At 40.4% G+C, this 16861-nt stretch overlaps 1 protein-coding gene across 21 annotated transcripts in view; it reads right to left on the bottom strand.

The window, feature by feature from the left end:
- RALYL (RALY RNA binding protein like) overlaps positions 1–16861 on the bottom strand; it is a 548770-nt gene that overhangs the window by 185338 nt on the left and 346571 nt on the right. The window contains exon 1 of one of the 21 annotated variants that reach the window (XM_081496768.1): positions 13596–13794. The exons of the other annotated variants lie outside the window; for them this stretch is intronic. The gene's annotated coding sequence lies outside the window, so the exon portion shown is untranslated. Of the gene's footprint in view, positions 1–13595; positions 13795–16861 lie in introns of those variants that run through there. 21 annotated transcript variants of the gene reach the window in all.

Genomic DNA, 16861 nt, shown 5'->3' with positions numbered 1-16861 from the left:
TGGTTACAGCATTTGTTAGATGTGTGGGCATACTGAAACAGTACAAAAGAAGTCTCAATAGTCATTGAGATTTAAAGCACCTGCTATACATCAGCATCCCTGAAGCCTTAAGAAGGTTATTCTGTTGACAGCATGTTGCTCATGTGTGCAGCTGTGACAGAAAAGACTGATACGGGGTCAAAAATGATCTTTAATATCCCTTCCAAAAAACTGTTACTTGGTTTAGGGAACGTAGCATCTGTCTGTAGGAGATATGACTGCTTCTTTGGCCACACCAGAACTTTATTCTGACTCATCCCCTCTCTCGCAGCTTTAGAGCATACACATGACATTTTCTCATGTTTCAATATTTCCTTTAAATTGTACTTATGCAGTCTCCCTGTTATCTTGACAGTTGAACCTCAAGGTCCCATGGTGCCTGAGAATCAATATATTTGTAGCTGATCATACCACCAGGCTCAGGAGCAAGACTGCTTGGGATCAAATTCTAGTTTTGATACTCACTAGACTGGAAATGAGAAAATCATCCAACTTGATGCCTCAAAAAAATTATACTACCCCAACATGCTTGAAAGTGAAGTTGCTCAGTCATGTCTGACTCTTTGCAACCACGTGGACTGTAGCCCCGCAGGCTCCTCTGTCCATGGGATTATCCAGGCATGAATACTGGAGTGGATTGCTATATCCTTCTCCAATATGCTTAGGGGAGTAATTATGTGAAAGAGTATATGAAAAACTCTTAGAGAGAGGTTGGCATATCATTATATGATACTCATTGGTAGGCTTCTGTGGTGGTTATTTTTATTTCAATTCTTACTGTTTGTCTTATTATCATCTACCTCCCATACCTATTGTTGTTCTTCAGTCACTCAGTCGTGTCCAACTCCTTGCAACCCCAAAGACTGCAGCACACCAGGCCTCCCTGTCCATCACCAACTCCCGGAGCTTGCTCAAACTCATGTCCTTTCAGTTGGTGACACCATCCAACCATCTCGTCCTCTGTTGTCCCCTTCTCCTCCCACTTTCAATCTTTCCCAGCATCAGGGTCTTTTCCAATGATTCAGCTCTTCACATCAGGTGGCTAAAGTATTGGAGTTTCAGCTTCAATATCAGTCCTTCCACTGAACACCCAGGACTGATTTCCTTTCTGATTGACTGGCTTGATCTCTCTGCAGTCCAAGGGACTCTCAAGAGTCTTCTCCAACACCACAGTTCAAAAGCATCAATTCTTTGACATTCAGCTTTCTTTATGGTCCAACTCTCACATCCATACATGACTACTGGAAAAATCACAGCTTTGACTGGGCAGAACTTTGTTCTCTTATTTGTTCTCTTTGCTCTCTTATAAAATGTCTTTTATTTTTAATACACTGTGTAGGTTAGTCATAGCTTTACTTCCAAGGAACAAGTGTCTTTTAATTTCAGTTGAACTGAAATGGCTACAGTCACCATCTGTAGTGATTTAGTAGCCCAAGAAAATAAAGTTTGTCACTGTTTCCATTCTTTCCCCATCTATTTGCCATGAAGTGATGGGGCCATATGACATGATCTTCATTTTCTGAGTGTTGAGCTTTAAGCCAGCTTTTTCACTCTTCTCTTTCAACTTCATCAAGAGACTCTTTAGTTGCTCCTTACTTTCTGCCATAAGGATGGTGTCATCTGCATATCTGAGGTTATTGATATTTCTCCCAGCAATCTTGATTCCAGCTAGTTCTTCATTCAGCCCAGTATTTTGCATGATGTACTCTGCATATTATTTAAATAAACAGGGTGACAATATACAGCCTTGATGCACTCCTTTCCCAAATTGGAACCAGTCTGTTGTTCCATGTCTGGTTCTAACTGTTGCTTCCTGACCTGCATACAGGTTTCTCAGGAGGCAGGTAAAGTGGTATGGTATTCTCATCTCTTGAAGAATTTTCCATAGTTTGTTGTGATCCACACAAAAGCTTTAGCATAGCCAATGAAACAGAAGTAGATGTTTTTCTGAAATTTTCTTGCTTTTTCTATGATCCAACAGATGCTGGCAATTTGAACTCTGGTTCCTCTGCCTTTTCTAAATCCAGCTTGAACATCTCGAAATTCTCAGTTCACATACTGTTGAAGTCTGACTTCTAGAATTTGAGCATTACTTTGCTAGTATGTGAAATGAGTGCAATTATGTGGTAATTTGAACATTCTTTGGCCTTGCCCTTCTTTGGGAGTGAATTGAGAACTGATCTTTTCCAGTCCTGTGGCCACTGCTGAGTTTTCCAAATTTGCTGCCATGTGGAGTGCAGCACTTTCACAGCATCATCTCTTAGGATTTGAAATAGCTCAGCTGGAATTCTATCACCTCCTCTAGCTTTGTTCATAGTGATGCTTCCTAAGGCCCAGTTGACTTCACATTCCAGGATGTCTGGCTCTAGGTGATTGATCACATCATCATGGTTTTCTGGGTCATTAAGATTTTCTTTGTACAGTTCTCTGTGTATTCTGGCCACCCCTTCTTAATATCTTCTGCTTCTGTTAAATCCATACCATTTCTGTCCTTTATTGTGCCCATCTTTGCATGAAATATTCCCTTGGTATCTCTAATTTTCTTGAAGAAATCTCTAATATTTCCCATTCTATTGTTTTCCTTTATTTCTTTGCATTGTTCACTTAGGAAGGCTTTCTCACTCTCCTTGCTATTCTTTGTAACTCTGCATTCAGATAGATATATCTTACCTTTTCTCCTTTGCCTTTTGCTTCTATTTTTCTCAGCTATTTGTAAGGCCTCCTCAGACAACCATTTTGCCTTTTTTTCATTTCTTTTTCTTGGGGATTATTTTGATCACTGCCTCCAGTACAATGTCACGTACCTCTGTCCATAGTTCTCAGGCACTCTATCAGATCTAATCCCATTTATCTATTTCTCACTTCCACTGTATAATCATAAGGGATTGGATTTAGGTCATACCTGAATGGCCTAGTGGTTACCCCTACTGTCTTCAGTTTAAGTCCGAATTTGGCAATAAGGAGTTCATGATGACCCACAGTCAGGTTCTGATCTTGTATTTGCTGACTGTATAGAGCTTCTCCATCTGCGGCTGCAAAGGATATAATCAATCTGATTTTGGTACTGACCATCTGGTGATGTTCATGTGTAGAGTCTTCTCTAGTGTTGTTGGAAGAGGGTGTTTGCTATGACCAATGTGTTCTTTTGGCAAAACTCTGTTAGCCTTTGCCCTGCTTCGTTCTGTACTCCAAAGCCAAACTCACCTGTTACTCCAGGTATTTCTTGATTTCCTACTTCTGCATTCCAGTTTCCTATAATGATAAGGACATCTTTTTTGGGTGTTAGTTCTAGAAGGTCTTGTAGATCTTCATAGAACCGTTCAACTTCAGCTTCTTCAGCATTACTGGTCGGGGCATAGACTTGGATTATTGTGACATTGAATGGTTTGCCTTGGAAACGAACAGAGATCATTCTGTCGTTTTTGAGATTGCATCCAAGTACTGTATTTTGGACTCTTTTGTTGACTATGATGGCTACTCCATTTCTTCTAAGATATTCTTGCCCACTGTAGTAGATATAATGGTCATCTGAGTTAAATTCACCCATTCCAGTCCATTTTAGCTCGCTGATTCCTAAAATGTCAACGTTCACTCTTGCCATCTCCTGTTTGACCACTTCCAATTTGCCTTGATTCATGGATCTAACATTCCAGGTTCCTATGCAGTATTGGTCTTTACAGCATCGGACTTTACTTCCATCACTCGTCACATCCACAGCTGGGTGTTGTTTTGCTTTGGCTCCGTCTCTTCTTTCTTTCTGGAGTTATTTCTCCGCTCTTCTCCAGGAGCATATTGGGCACCTACCGACCTGGGGAGTTCATCTTTCAGTGTCATAGCTTTTTGCCTTTTCATACTGTTCATGGGGTGCTCAAAGCAAGAATACTGAAGTGGTTTGCAATTCCCTTCTCCATCGGACCACGTTTTGTTGGAACTCTCCACCATGACCCGTCCATCTTGGGTGACCTTACACCGCATGGCTCATAGTTTCATTGAGTTAGACAACTTTGTGATCCATGTGATCAGTTTGGTTAGTTTTCTGTGATTGTGGTTTTCATTCTGTCTGCCCTCTGATGAATAAGGATAAGAGGCTTGTGGAAGCTTCCTGGTGGGAGTGGGTAAAACTGAGTTTTGCTCTGGTAGACAGAGCCATGCTCAGCTCAGTTCAGTTCAGTCGTTCAGTCGTGTCTGACTCTTTGTGACCCCATGGACTGCAGCATGCCAGGCTTCCCTATCACCAACTCCAGAGCTGACTCAAACTCATGTTCATTGAGTCAGTGATACTATCCAACCATCTCATCGTCTGTCATCCCCTTCTCTTCCTGCCCTCAATCTTTCCTGGCATCAGGGTCTTTTCCAATGAGTCATCTCTTCGCATCAGGTGGCCAAAGTATTGGAGTTTCAGCTTCAGCGTCAGTACTTCCAATGAGGACTGATTTCCTTTAAGATGGACTGGTTGGATCTCCTTGAAGTCCAAGGGACTCTCAAGAGTCTTCTCCAATACCACAGGGCCATGCTCAGTAAATCTTTAATATAATTTTCTTCTGATGGGTGGATTGTGTTTCCTACCTGTAGTACGGCCTGAGGCCAAACCATGGTACCTGTAATGATATTAATGGTGACTTCCTTCAAAAGCACTGATGCCAGCATGCTTCGGTTCCCAGGACTGTTGTAGTTAGTGCCCCTGACCCTCGGCAGGCCACTGTCAACCCACACCTCCACCACAGCCTCCTGGACCCTCACAGGCAAGTCTGGCTCAGTCTCTTGTGGGGTCACTGCTCCTTTCTCTGGGTCCTGGTGCATACAAGGTTTTGTTGTGCACCCCAAGAGTCTGTTTCCCTGGGGGTTCTCAGTGCTTTTGCTGGATCCCCAGGTTGGGAAATCTTTGTGGGCCCTAGAACTTTTGCAACAGTGCAAGAACTTCTTTGATATAATTGTTCTCCAGTTTGGGGGTCGTCTGCTCTGCGGCTCTGTAGTAGGGATAATGGCGCCTCCTCCAAGAGGACCTATGCCACACGCTGTACCTCCCAAGTCCCTGTGGCAGGTCACTGGGACCCGCGCCTCTGTAGGAGACACTCAAACACTCAAAGACAGTCTGGCTCAGTCTCTTGTGGGGGTCACTGCTCCTTTACCGTGGTCCTGGTGCACACAAGGTTTTGTTTGAGCCCTCCAATTGTCTCTGGTAGGTCTGAGATTTGATTTAAAATATGATTGTGTTCCTCCTACCATCTTGTTGGGGCTTCTCCTTTGCTCTTGGTTGCAGGGTATCTCTTTTTTGGTGGGGTCCAACATTCTCCTGTTGATGGTTGTTTAGCAGCTAGTTATGATTTTGGTGTTCTCACAGGAGAATATGAGCACATCCTTCTACTCCACCATCTTATATGTGGGTTGTATAATAATGCTTATTGGGTGGTGTTATCTATCACTCCTCTTTCCTCCTTATCTTTCTCCACTTTATTTAATAAGAGAGGAGCGGTTGGGATGGGTAGAGCTGCCTAGAGGGAATGTGCAGTACTTATGAACCATCCTTTCCTTTCTTCTTCACACTGAGAAAGGAGAGAGTATACCCAACTTGAGTACACCTCTAAAGATTTCAAGAAAATCACTCATAAATGCAACGATTTTAAGATGAAAGGACTATTGATGGCTTCATCATTGGATGTCTACCTAATCACTCAGCTTATCTGATCTTCCCGGTGCTACCTGCAAAAGAAAAGGGGAACTTGGGAGAAGGTAAGGTGGGAGAGCCTACTCATTGGAAAAAGACCCTGATGCTGGTAAAGATTGAGGGCAAGAGGAGAAGGGGCAACAGAGGATGAGATGGTTGGTTGGCATCATTGACTCAATGGACGTGAGTTTGAGCAAACTCTGGGAGACAGTGAAGGACAAGGAGACCTGATGCACTGCAGTTCATGGGGTCACAAAGAGTCAGACACGACTTAGTGTCTGAAGAGCAACAAAAAAGTCAGGATGATCAATTAGCAAGGGGCAAGGATCACCATTTTGATTTCACAATTCAAATCAGGATTATGTTCCGTCACTGACAATAAGTATGAGTTATCCATGGAGGGTAATTGGCCTTTGCAACCATAGACTTGCCTGAAATTGCCTCAACCTGGGGACAACAAGTTGCACATGTCAGAACTTGTTGGAGTGATGCCAATAATTGGATATCAGACCAATACCTGAACTCTCCAGAGACTGAACTCCTTGCCAAAGGAGCCTGTTTAGGCCATCACTCATACTTATGATCACATAAAATAGGCTCAAAGCAAGCTGATGTGGTCACAAAACACATTCCCAGAGTCAGACATGTAAAAAGATAATGTCCAGAGTCCCTTCATCTCCTCCTGTCCACGTAGGAGCGAAGTTAGTGCAGGGAAGACAGAGGCAGCATCAGAGCAGGTGGACCACGGCCACTCCCACCGGCGGGAACGGCTGGTCAGCTATCGTCAACCAAGAGCAGAAAGACAGCACTGCCAGCATAAAATCACAACAAGGTAGAAAAAGTCTGAGTCCCATCACAGCTACTACATCAGTCACAGGTAGCCAGTATTCAGACATTTATGTGTGAAGTGGACTTCCGTCTTGTTAAAAGCCCTGCATTTTGCTACAGTGCCTAATACGCATCTAACTAATATAGTATTAATGTATCATTTCTTAAATGATTATTTAATCTATTTAATCAGCAACTAGTCTTGATCATGTGGAATGAAAAGCTTTTTATGCACTATATTGTAGATGCCCAAAGATGCTCTGTCTTTTCTCTTATCAATTTATGCCCTGTGAATTTTTGCCTGACTAGTTTAAAATTCAGTTTAGCTGTCATTTCTTCAGGGCAATTTTTCCTTGACTTCTTGGTAAAGTTCCTTTCTCCATGCAATTCAAGCGTATGTCTTTCATAGTATATAGACTATACTTATTAGTGACTTTCCCTAAAAAAACAGTGCCTAACAGTTTCTCAGCACATAATAAGTGTTTAAAAATGGTTTGTAAGATAAATAAACACAGGACTCAAAAGAAGGATAATTAGAAGTTGTGCTCTAGACAAAGTGATATGACAAGTCTGTAGAAAAGTGTTAGCAGCAAATGCATCAGACAGTGAGATCAGTTAACACATTGTTAAAACGATGTGGACGAAAAATTATAAAAAGGCCATAAACAATATTAGTGGTTGGGGTAAGAAACACTGCAAAAGTTAGTAATATTTATTTTCTTACAACTCCCATAATGTGTCACAGAAGGATTCTCATATCTAGACTTTATATTTCTTTGAACATTTGGCATATAATTTTCTTTTAACTTCACTACTTCACTTAACTAGCTATTGGACAATGGGGAGGTTAACTTATCATTCAGTTCATTTCTCAGAACAATACCACTGCCATTGCAGAGAATTCTCTCTTTCAGAAAGTATCGAAAACAAAAATGATCAAGTTAATAGGGCAAGTGAAGATTGCCAAGGAAAATAGTAAGGAGACAAAGGACATAAAAGATATAAGAGAAAATGGCAGAAAATGCCTGCTCATTGATACTTTGTATTGTATCAAAACCTACATCAAAATATAATCAATAGGTTACAGGGTAATGGCTTGTATTCATAATGGTATTTGGGAAACTTTGGTATGATTACACAGTTCTAGATTATTAAACAAATATTAGGGCTTCTCTGGTGGCTCAGACAGTAAAGATCTGCCTGCAATGCAGGAGACCTGTGTTCGATCCCTGGCTCAGGAAGATCCCCTGGAGAAGGGAATGGCAACCCACTCCAGTATTCTTGCCTGGAGAATCCCATGGAGAGAGGAGACTGGCGGGCTGTAGTCCATGGGGTCGCACAGAGTTGAACACAACTGAGATGCATACACGCATAAACAAATATTAAACATTTGCATTCAACCAGTCAGCAGACTCCAGATTCTGATCAAAGGACAAAACACTATATAGTTTAAAGTCAGGATGCAAAGTCAGTGTATTTGAAGTGATCCATTCATGTAGAATGCTAACACAAGGAGGCGATGCTTTACTATAAGCTATATATATATATATATATATATATATATATATATATATATTGCTACAGTAGCTATTGGCTTAAAAAACTTCCAGACAATATACCACTTCCTTTGTTTTTTATGTCACTGAAAGAATTTCAGGTATAGAAACTTGAGGCGGAATTATAATAGATCATCCTTTTCTCAGTGATTGTCAAAGATTAAATATGAGAGTCAGGCTAGAGGTAGATCTTATTATTTTTCATTTGAGCTGCTTCTCTCCCATCTTACTCATCTCCCATCCATATTATCCACATGCTCTTCAAGCTTGTACTGTGAAAACTGAAAGGTGCATATTTTATTTGACATTTGGGTAAACTATGCTTAACATTCCACTCCAGACCTACTATTTCTACCTGCAGAGATACGGTTGAGCTAATCAACTTTCTGTTGAATCACGGCCAAGAGTTAGAGGAAAAAAAAATAAGAAAAGAATTCAGAATCCTCTCAGGCAGTGAGAAGATTAGATGAATTCCTTCAACAAGTGCTGGAAGCTACCTGCAACCTTAGTGGGTTACAAAATTATACTTCTCCATCCAATGAGCTAAAAACAGAGTCAAGAGATCATGATAAAGTGGAAAAGAAAAAGTGATTCACTAAAGCTGCAAAACAAATTCTCAGCTGAAATATGTGGACTTGTCTTTTATTTGTGACCAAGCATATGGAATTAACTCTATGAAAAATTTTAAGGCATTTACCTGTACCTTGCTCAGAACCTGAGAGAATATATAGGGCCCAATGTTTTCCTTTGGGCTCAAATACATGATAAAGAGATACATATCTATATTATGATCTTGTATTCTGTCTGAGTACAATGGAAACTCTATTCTCCTCTCTAAGTATCTTTAAGCTCTAAAAAGATGAAAAAATAAGTAGAGAAAAGACAAATTAAGTCACTATTACAATTTTTCTGTTAACTTTTAAAATATTTAGTGTAATCTGTTAAATTTTGTTAAGTTACTTGAAATAATAATTATAGCTTAATAATATTTATAGCATCTATTTAGAAAAAGAGTGCATGCTATATTTATATCTTCCCTTTAGGCATTTAAAATATTGAGAGAAACAGATGTACTAAAGTTATATATTTAGTTCCATGAATGTTTAAGACATTATAATTGTTTGTAAATTGGATTAGTTTTATAGAGAAATTCAATTTCTTAGAAAAGAATTAACTTAAATTTCAATCAAAGAATATATTAAGAATAAGCACTTATTTTTATTTTAATACAATTACCAAAAGTATAAGTATAACTTAGAGTTATATAAGACTGATGAACCTAAATCTTAAGAAAATTAAGACTTGAATGTGCAACTTAATAAATTAAAAGTTAACTTAAATAAAAATTAACTTAAATAAGCAAAAATGAGCTTACTTAAATAAATTTAACTTACTTAAACATCTATATATTTAACATTACACATGTGTATATAACACTACACATGGAGTACCTGAGACGTGGAGATGCGGGTTCAATCCCTGGATAAGGAAGATCTCCTGGAGGAGGAAATGGCAACCCACTCCAGTATTCTTGCCTGAGAAAAATCCCATGTGCCTGGTGGGCTACAGTCCATGGGGTCTCAAAAGAATCAGACACCACTGAGCCACTAAACACCAACATTAAATTGCAGCCCATTATTTGGTTTTTAAGTAAATCATATTATTTTGAAGGACCATATTATGAAGCCTTGGCTGTGTGGGTCACAGCAAACTGTGAAAAATTCTTAAAGAGATAGGAATACCAGACCACCTTAGCTGTCTCCTGAGAAATCGGTGTGCAGGTTATGAGGCACCAGAAGTGGACATTGAAAAATGGACAGGTTCAAAATTGGGAAAGAAGTATGTCAAAGCTGTATATTGTCACCTGATGGAATCAAGATTTCTGGAGAAACATCAACAACCTCAGATATGCAGATGATGCCACTCTAATGCTCGAAAGCAGAGGAACTAAAGTGCCGACCGATGAAAGTGAAAGCGAAGAGTGAAAAAGCTGGCTTAACACTCAGCATTCAAAAAACTAAGATTATAGCATCTGGTCCCATCACTTCATGGCAAATAGAAGGGTAAAAAGTAGAAACAGTGACAGATTTTATTTTCTTGGGGCTCCAAAATCACTGCAGATGGTGACTGCCCCCATGAAATTAAAAGACTTGCTCCTTGGAAAAAAAGATATGACAAGCCTAGAGAGCATATTAAAAGCAGAGACATTACTTTGCCAACAGAGGTCCATATGGGCAAAGCTATGGTTTTTCCAGTAGATAGGTACAGATGTGAGAGCTGGACCATTAAGATGGCTGAAGCTGAAAAATCGATGCTTTTGAATTTTGTTGCTAGAGAAGACTTTTGAGAGTCCCTTGAACTGCAAGGAGAACAAACCAGTTGATCCTAAAGGAAATCAATCCTGAAGCTGAAACTCCAATACTTTGGCCACCTGATTGGAAGAACTGACTCACTGGAAAATACCCTGATGCTGGAAAAGATTGAAGGCAGGAGGAAAAGGGGGTGACAGAGGATGAGATGGTTCGATGGCATCACCAACAATAGCCGGGAGTTTGAGGAAAGTCTGGGAGGTAATGAAGGACAGGGAAGTCTGGCAGGCTGCAGTCTATGGGGTTGCAAAGAGTTGGACACGACTTAGTGACTGAACAACAATTATTTTTCAGTGTTTGACATTCAGGTAAATTGCCAGATTTCTCTGTATTCCTTCAATTTTATACATGGAGCTAGTTTCTTATTGAGCTAGCTTGGGGAGTACTAGGCCATTGTAATGCAACTTCTTATCAGGTTATAAATATAATTTATTTTTCTCACTACAAATATATAAGAAAGAATACTTTCCAGGAGTTGTGTTTGGTGGTGTAGTCCAATAAAATTGAAAGGCCGCAAGACTCCAATGTAGGGACTAACACTGGTCCCCTGATTGTCTCCTCGTTATATACTCCGCCTTAGCTCTGCTCTGATGAAGAGACTGCTGTGCCCTTTCTGAAGTAGAAGCTTACTCTTTGCCAAGTTGTCTGAGAATTTTAAAAAGTATGAGTTTTTTCAAAGGACTCAAAGCATGGTTAGGGTTCCAGTGTTCTATGTGTTTTTACATAGCTTTTTCTTTCTGATAAACAATATTACGCCTATGTCAATCTAAATAGGTTATATACTTGTGACAAAACTAGTATTTGTTGAAAAAATTCTCATTATTATTGTTATGTCATATTTTGGGGGGGGGGGTGACTTTCCCCCATCCTGTGGGAGGTGGTAAGGGTCTACTGCCTTGGATTCAAATTGTTATTACAGGATGAACAGAGGAAAAAAAAAAGAAAACTTTTTTTTTTTTTTTATCTTTCCAATGTTGATATCCAGAGGGGGCTTTTTTGATTCTGAAACTAGAAAACAATCTTGAAAGCCAGGCTTTGTTGGGAGATAAAAGAATTTCTATTCTTTTACTCTTTCTTAGTAAATATCAAGAGACACCCTGTAGACCAACCTTAGGTTCTTCCATAGCCTACAAAAGTTAGTGCTTCAACTAATCCGCCTGAAACGTGAGGCTAGTTGCCTCAGGAAGAGACATAACATGTAAGAGAAGTCCAAGCCAAAAACTATAGAGGTGGAAATCGGACACTTTTAACTGCAAGGGGTATAGGAAGAAGGAGACAGGAATAGAAGTAGGAGGTATGCAGTGCGATCTACACATCAAAAATACAGTGATCAATTTGAAGGAAAAGACAAAATTATGGGATTTTTAACCAGTTTCTGTGTGGGATTCTGGAAAGACAGGTTCCAGACTGAGATAACTTGCCTAAATAAGATATACCTCATGAGTGTAAAATTCTGTATGCTACCAATCAAGTGGGAGCCTCATGAAGAAAACTATGTAGTTGCAGAAAGATAAGAGAAGCCACGTTTTCTTTGCGTTACTGAACAGAAGAGAGTAACCTCGTGACACCAGCTTACCCAGGAGAGTCACTTCTGTTACAATGTGTGCCTAGAAACACTACACTCTGCACACTGCACAATAAAACCCGCAGTTTATGGGGAAATGTGGGTCGTTGCACAGCACTCAAACACCCCATCAGTGATACATTAAAAAAAGGACCCTAATAAAAAGAGTAGCAGTTTTACACATACTAAGCTGTTGAGACACGCAGAAACATTGCAATAAATACAGCACCTTATCTTGAAAGAAGACCTGACACTTGCTTGTTGTGACTTGTGAGTCGAGGTGAAGCGGTGGAAGGAGGGGGGTGATCTGAAGTCGCAGGGGAGCCTGGAGCAGCAGGTATGGAGGACTAAGGTGCTCGGTGCATTTAGCTGTGGCTGTTTGAGGGTATGATTCTGTGTCTGTGTTTGGGAGTAGGGGTTGTGCGCTCATCCTTGGCCAGGTTCAACTGGGTGAATGTTTTTTGCTCATTTAATGTTTCTCCTAGATAAACTTATAGACACAAGGAGATAATTCCTGTTATGCTTAAATTACTCGTTAGTAGATGAATTACTTGGGAAGAGGTTCACAGTTTCAGAATAACTGCCTGCACTTCAAGGGTGAATAGCATCATCTATTGTTCATCATCTCCAGTGCAGATGAAATGGTTTAAAATGGATGCACCATTCGGATACCAGTCCCAGATCTCTACTTCTCTAAAAAAATGATTCCCTCTAATTTTAGTATCAGCAAAACAGAAGGCAGTTCCGGGCCTTCTATGAGTGATCCTCCCTTAAGAAATCTTGAACGACCTTGACCTTTCGTGAGTAGATTAAGTTGACGATTTTCAAAGTGTCGTCCACAAAACACACCTCACCCCTACACAGGCCACCCCTACACAGGCCACCCCTACACAGGCCGCGCTGTGTTTTAAACGAGCCCACGCAACTAACTGGGATCTAGTTTCTTCCCAAAGAGGTTAAGCACTCAGGTTAAGCACTCGGTGTGCTGAGCCTGCTAGGGTAGGTGCCGACTTCTTGTCTCTTTAAGGGTGTGGCTTCCTGCTTTACTTTGTTGGGACCCAAAGAGACAAAGGTAAGGGCAAGAGAATGCCTGGCTCAGTCCAGCAGCACTTTTCGGCAAAGGGGAGCAACCCTGGGCTTGTGGGCGGGCCGCACAGTGGGGCTCCCATGCCTCCCTTCGCCCCTCCAGCCAGGGCGCAGCGGCGCCTGCGGGTCAGGGCTGTTTCCCGAGCCTGCAGCCTAGCGTTAAGGATATTGCTGAGTAAGCAGTCACTAACGAAATATCTGCTCCTATTCCATCCCTCTCATAGTTCTCCAATATTTCCTCCTTATTTCCTTTTATTTTTTTAAGTTGTGATAAAATATAACAAAATTCACCTTTTTTTTAAAGAGCACAGTTCAGTGGCATTAACACTGATGTGCGATCAGTACCACATCCATCTCTAGAACTATTTTGTCTTCCCAAAATGAAACCGCCTACTCATTAAACAACAACTCCTCACTTCCCCGTGCCCCCAAACCCTGACGCCCACCATTCTGTCTTCTCTTACTATGAGTCCGACCACTCTAGCTACCTTGTGTTGAAGGAGGAAACAGACAGAAGAGGCTCCATCTTGAAAGCAGGACTCCATCCTGGGCCGGACTGTGGACTGTGAGCTCTATGCCCAGTATCTATGGAAACGACAAACCAACTGGAAAACCAGACCTGGGAAGGAAGAGCCCCAGGGCTCGTATCTAGAGTCTCCGTCACCTAAAAGAATACCCTAATAATCTGTGTAACTGAATAGAATCATACATTCTATTATGCTTATTGGGGTATGACCACAGGCCTATGGATAATTGTCCACTGTTAACTGCCTAGGCTTAAGACTTACGAATCACGAATCACGGGTTTAAGGCGTACAAATCACGGGTTAACTTTGATTGTATCTTTCTTTTTCCTTTGTTCAGACTAGTTTTACAGAATTTGGGGAGGTGGGTTTGAGCACGTACACTTAGGGTATATAAGGTTTTCACCAAAACTGGTCCGGGTCCTTGGCTAAGAGGAGACTCTGCCTTGGCCCACCGCTGTAATAAACTGCACTCCACTATCTGCATTGTCCTTCTGAGTGAGTTTGTTTCCCAGAACGCATGGCTACAACAGTATAAGTGGAATCATACAATATTTGTTTGGTTTGATTCATTTAGTGTAATGTCTTCAAGGTTCATTCACATAGTAACATGTGTCAGAATTTATTTCCTTGTAAGACTGAGTAATATTCCTCTCTAACTTTCTTTTGATGTTGACCAAAAAAAGTACTAAGTATTTATTTCTAGACCTTCCATGTCTTGGCCTTTTTTGTTGCAGCACTTAGGATAGTGTGACCAGATGTTCATAGTTGACACCATAGGCTTGAAAATATTGTTACTCCTCAGGCTTTTCTTCTTTAAATAATTCGAGCTTTTAAAACAGTGAGTCCCATCCAGTAACTCTCCAGCTAGGAATAAAATTGGTGACTGAAACATTGAAACCATTTTCTTAGACCAGTCTGTTTTAAAATATTGAGCACGACTTGACAGTGCTTCCACAAGAGGTACGTTCAGCTTGGTAAGGGGAAGACAATTAAGCAAGAAGGCTAGGTGACATTTCCTGGGGCCGTACCTGTTATTTTCTGATACTCATTGTGGCTGAACTGTTTCAGGTGAAGGAGTGAGGAGTCACACTCAGACGCAAAGTGACCTTTGAAGCAGAGGAAAGAGCAAAGAGAAGAAAACTTCTCCATTGAGCTATATCCCATGTCAGGGAATCACTATCTTATTTTAGAATGCTGTCATTTTAAAGCTTCGAAATGCTTTCTATAGAAATGATTACATTAATCCTGCAGTCAATTTGTCTGAAGTTAGCAAGTGTTACAGCTATCAAAAGTGATACAAAAATAATTGAATACATTTTTAAAACTAGTAGATAGTGTGACTGTAATTTATTTTCTTGGGATTGCCGGGAAATAGCAGGAGAGAAATAACTCTATCAGGCACCAGACAAGGGATAGATAAATTGAATAATGCCAAGCTTAATGTTATTCAATGATCTCACTTGGTCAATAAGTAGCCTTAACTTCTGCTTTCAATTATTTTTCCCCTTAGGAGCACACAAAATTTAGGACAACTATCTATTCTTTCCTGATTTAAACTATATGTGCCCAAGTCAGCCTGATGGATAACCTAATCCGATTGCTGAAGGACAGGCTGATTCTCTGTAACACTTCACCAGGACCAAAGTGTAACATATTATTCTAGGAAAGGTATTGTCTTCCCTTGGGGGATGTTCCATTATATCTGCCTTCCCTTGCTTTAAATGCTTGATGCACTTCAAAATCATTGACCTATAGGAATTGATGTCTACCTCTCGCTGTTTTCTGCAGATCTTTCTTACGCCTGGAGTCACAGTTATGACATGCCTAACTGAAGGCAGACGGCTGATAAAACTTGAAACAAGGAGGAACAGTTATTTGGGTGTATCCCTTTTTCTTCTTCTTTTGATAGAGTTAACTTTTGGGGATTGATTTTTTTTTTTAACAAATATTCTTATTCTAATTAACTTCTTGGATTCTATTGTTTTCATGAATTGATCGGTTACCCCTTGCTTGTAATTGTATACTACTTGCTGAGGAAATATTTTTCAGGAAAACTAAAATTGCATGATGGAGAAGGAAATGGCGACCCACTCCAGTATTCTTGCCTGGGGAACCCCATGGACTGAGGATTCCGGCAGGCCACAGCCCACGGCGGTCGCAAAGAGTCGGACACGACTGAGCAACTAACATGCAAACACAAAATTGTATGATAGTTCAAGTTATCACAAAAAAATTTTAAAGTACTGTATTATCAGAACACTAACTCCTTTTGTTGGCAGAAACTTTTGCTATTATATATAAAATGCTAACCAATTGTCCGTGAAGGTATTTGATGTTATACTGGATATTTATCCATTACATTCATAAGGCTATAGTCCAATGCCTGCCTAGAGCCTTGCCAGGGTTTTTCTATCTAAACTCGTAACAGACAAAGTTATCAAGGACATTTGAGCCTTTAAAAATTAATCCTTATTTGACTATCAACCTCTCATTTATATGTTTTCATCTCTTCTTTGTCTTTACATCCACTCCATTCTGCACCCTACCTCAGACTCAAGGGGGAAGCTAAATTAAAATATACAGCCTTGGAAATAAATGCCCGGTCTAATTTCCAAACCTTGGATAATATTGGTTCACATTTTTAATCAGCTACCAACTTAAAGAATATGTAGTACAGACAATGGTGAAAATTAAATCTCATTAAACTAAGCAAGGTTCTTATAGGAGGGGTTGTATATGTGCTATTTATGTCTGTCTGTCTGTCTGTTGTTGTTGTTCAGTTGCTAAGTCATGTCCGACTCTTTGTAATCCCATGGACTGCATCATGCCAGACTTCCCAGCCCTTCACTATCTCTAGGAATTTGCTCAAACTCATGTCCATTGAGTCAGTGATGCCATCCAACCATCTCATCCTCTATCACCCCTCTCTCTTCTTGCCCTCAATCTTTCCCAGCATCAGGGACTTTTCCAATGAGTCAGCTCTTCGCATCAGGTGGCCAAAGTATCGGAGCTTCAGCTTCAGCATCAGTCCTTCCAATGAAAATCAGGGTTGATTTCCTTTAGGATCAACTGGCTTGTTCTCCTTGCAGTACAAGAGATTCTCAAGACTTGTCTCCAGCACCACATTTTGAAGCATCAATTCTTTGGTGCTCAGCCTTCTTTATGGTCCAATTCTCACATCTGTACACAACTACTGGAAAAATCATGGCTTTGACAAACATTACTTT

The sequence above is a fragment of the Giraffa tippelskirchi genome, chromosome 6 (assembly GCF_054371585.1).
Source record: "Giraffa tippelskirchi isolate mGirTip1 chromosome 6, T2T-mGirTip1v1.2.pri, whole genome shotgun sequence".
NCBI lineage: Eukaryota > Metazoa > Chordata > Mammalia > Artiodactyla > Giraffidae > Giraffa > Giraffa tippelskirchi.
The sequence above is the reverse complement of the archived record's forward strand: the minus strand, read 5'-3'. Positions and strand labels throughout refer to the sequence as shown.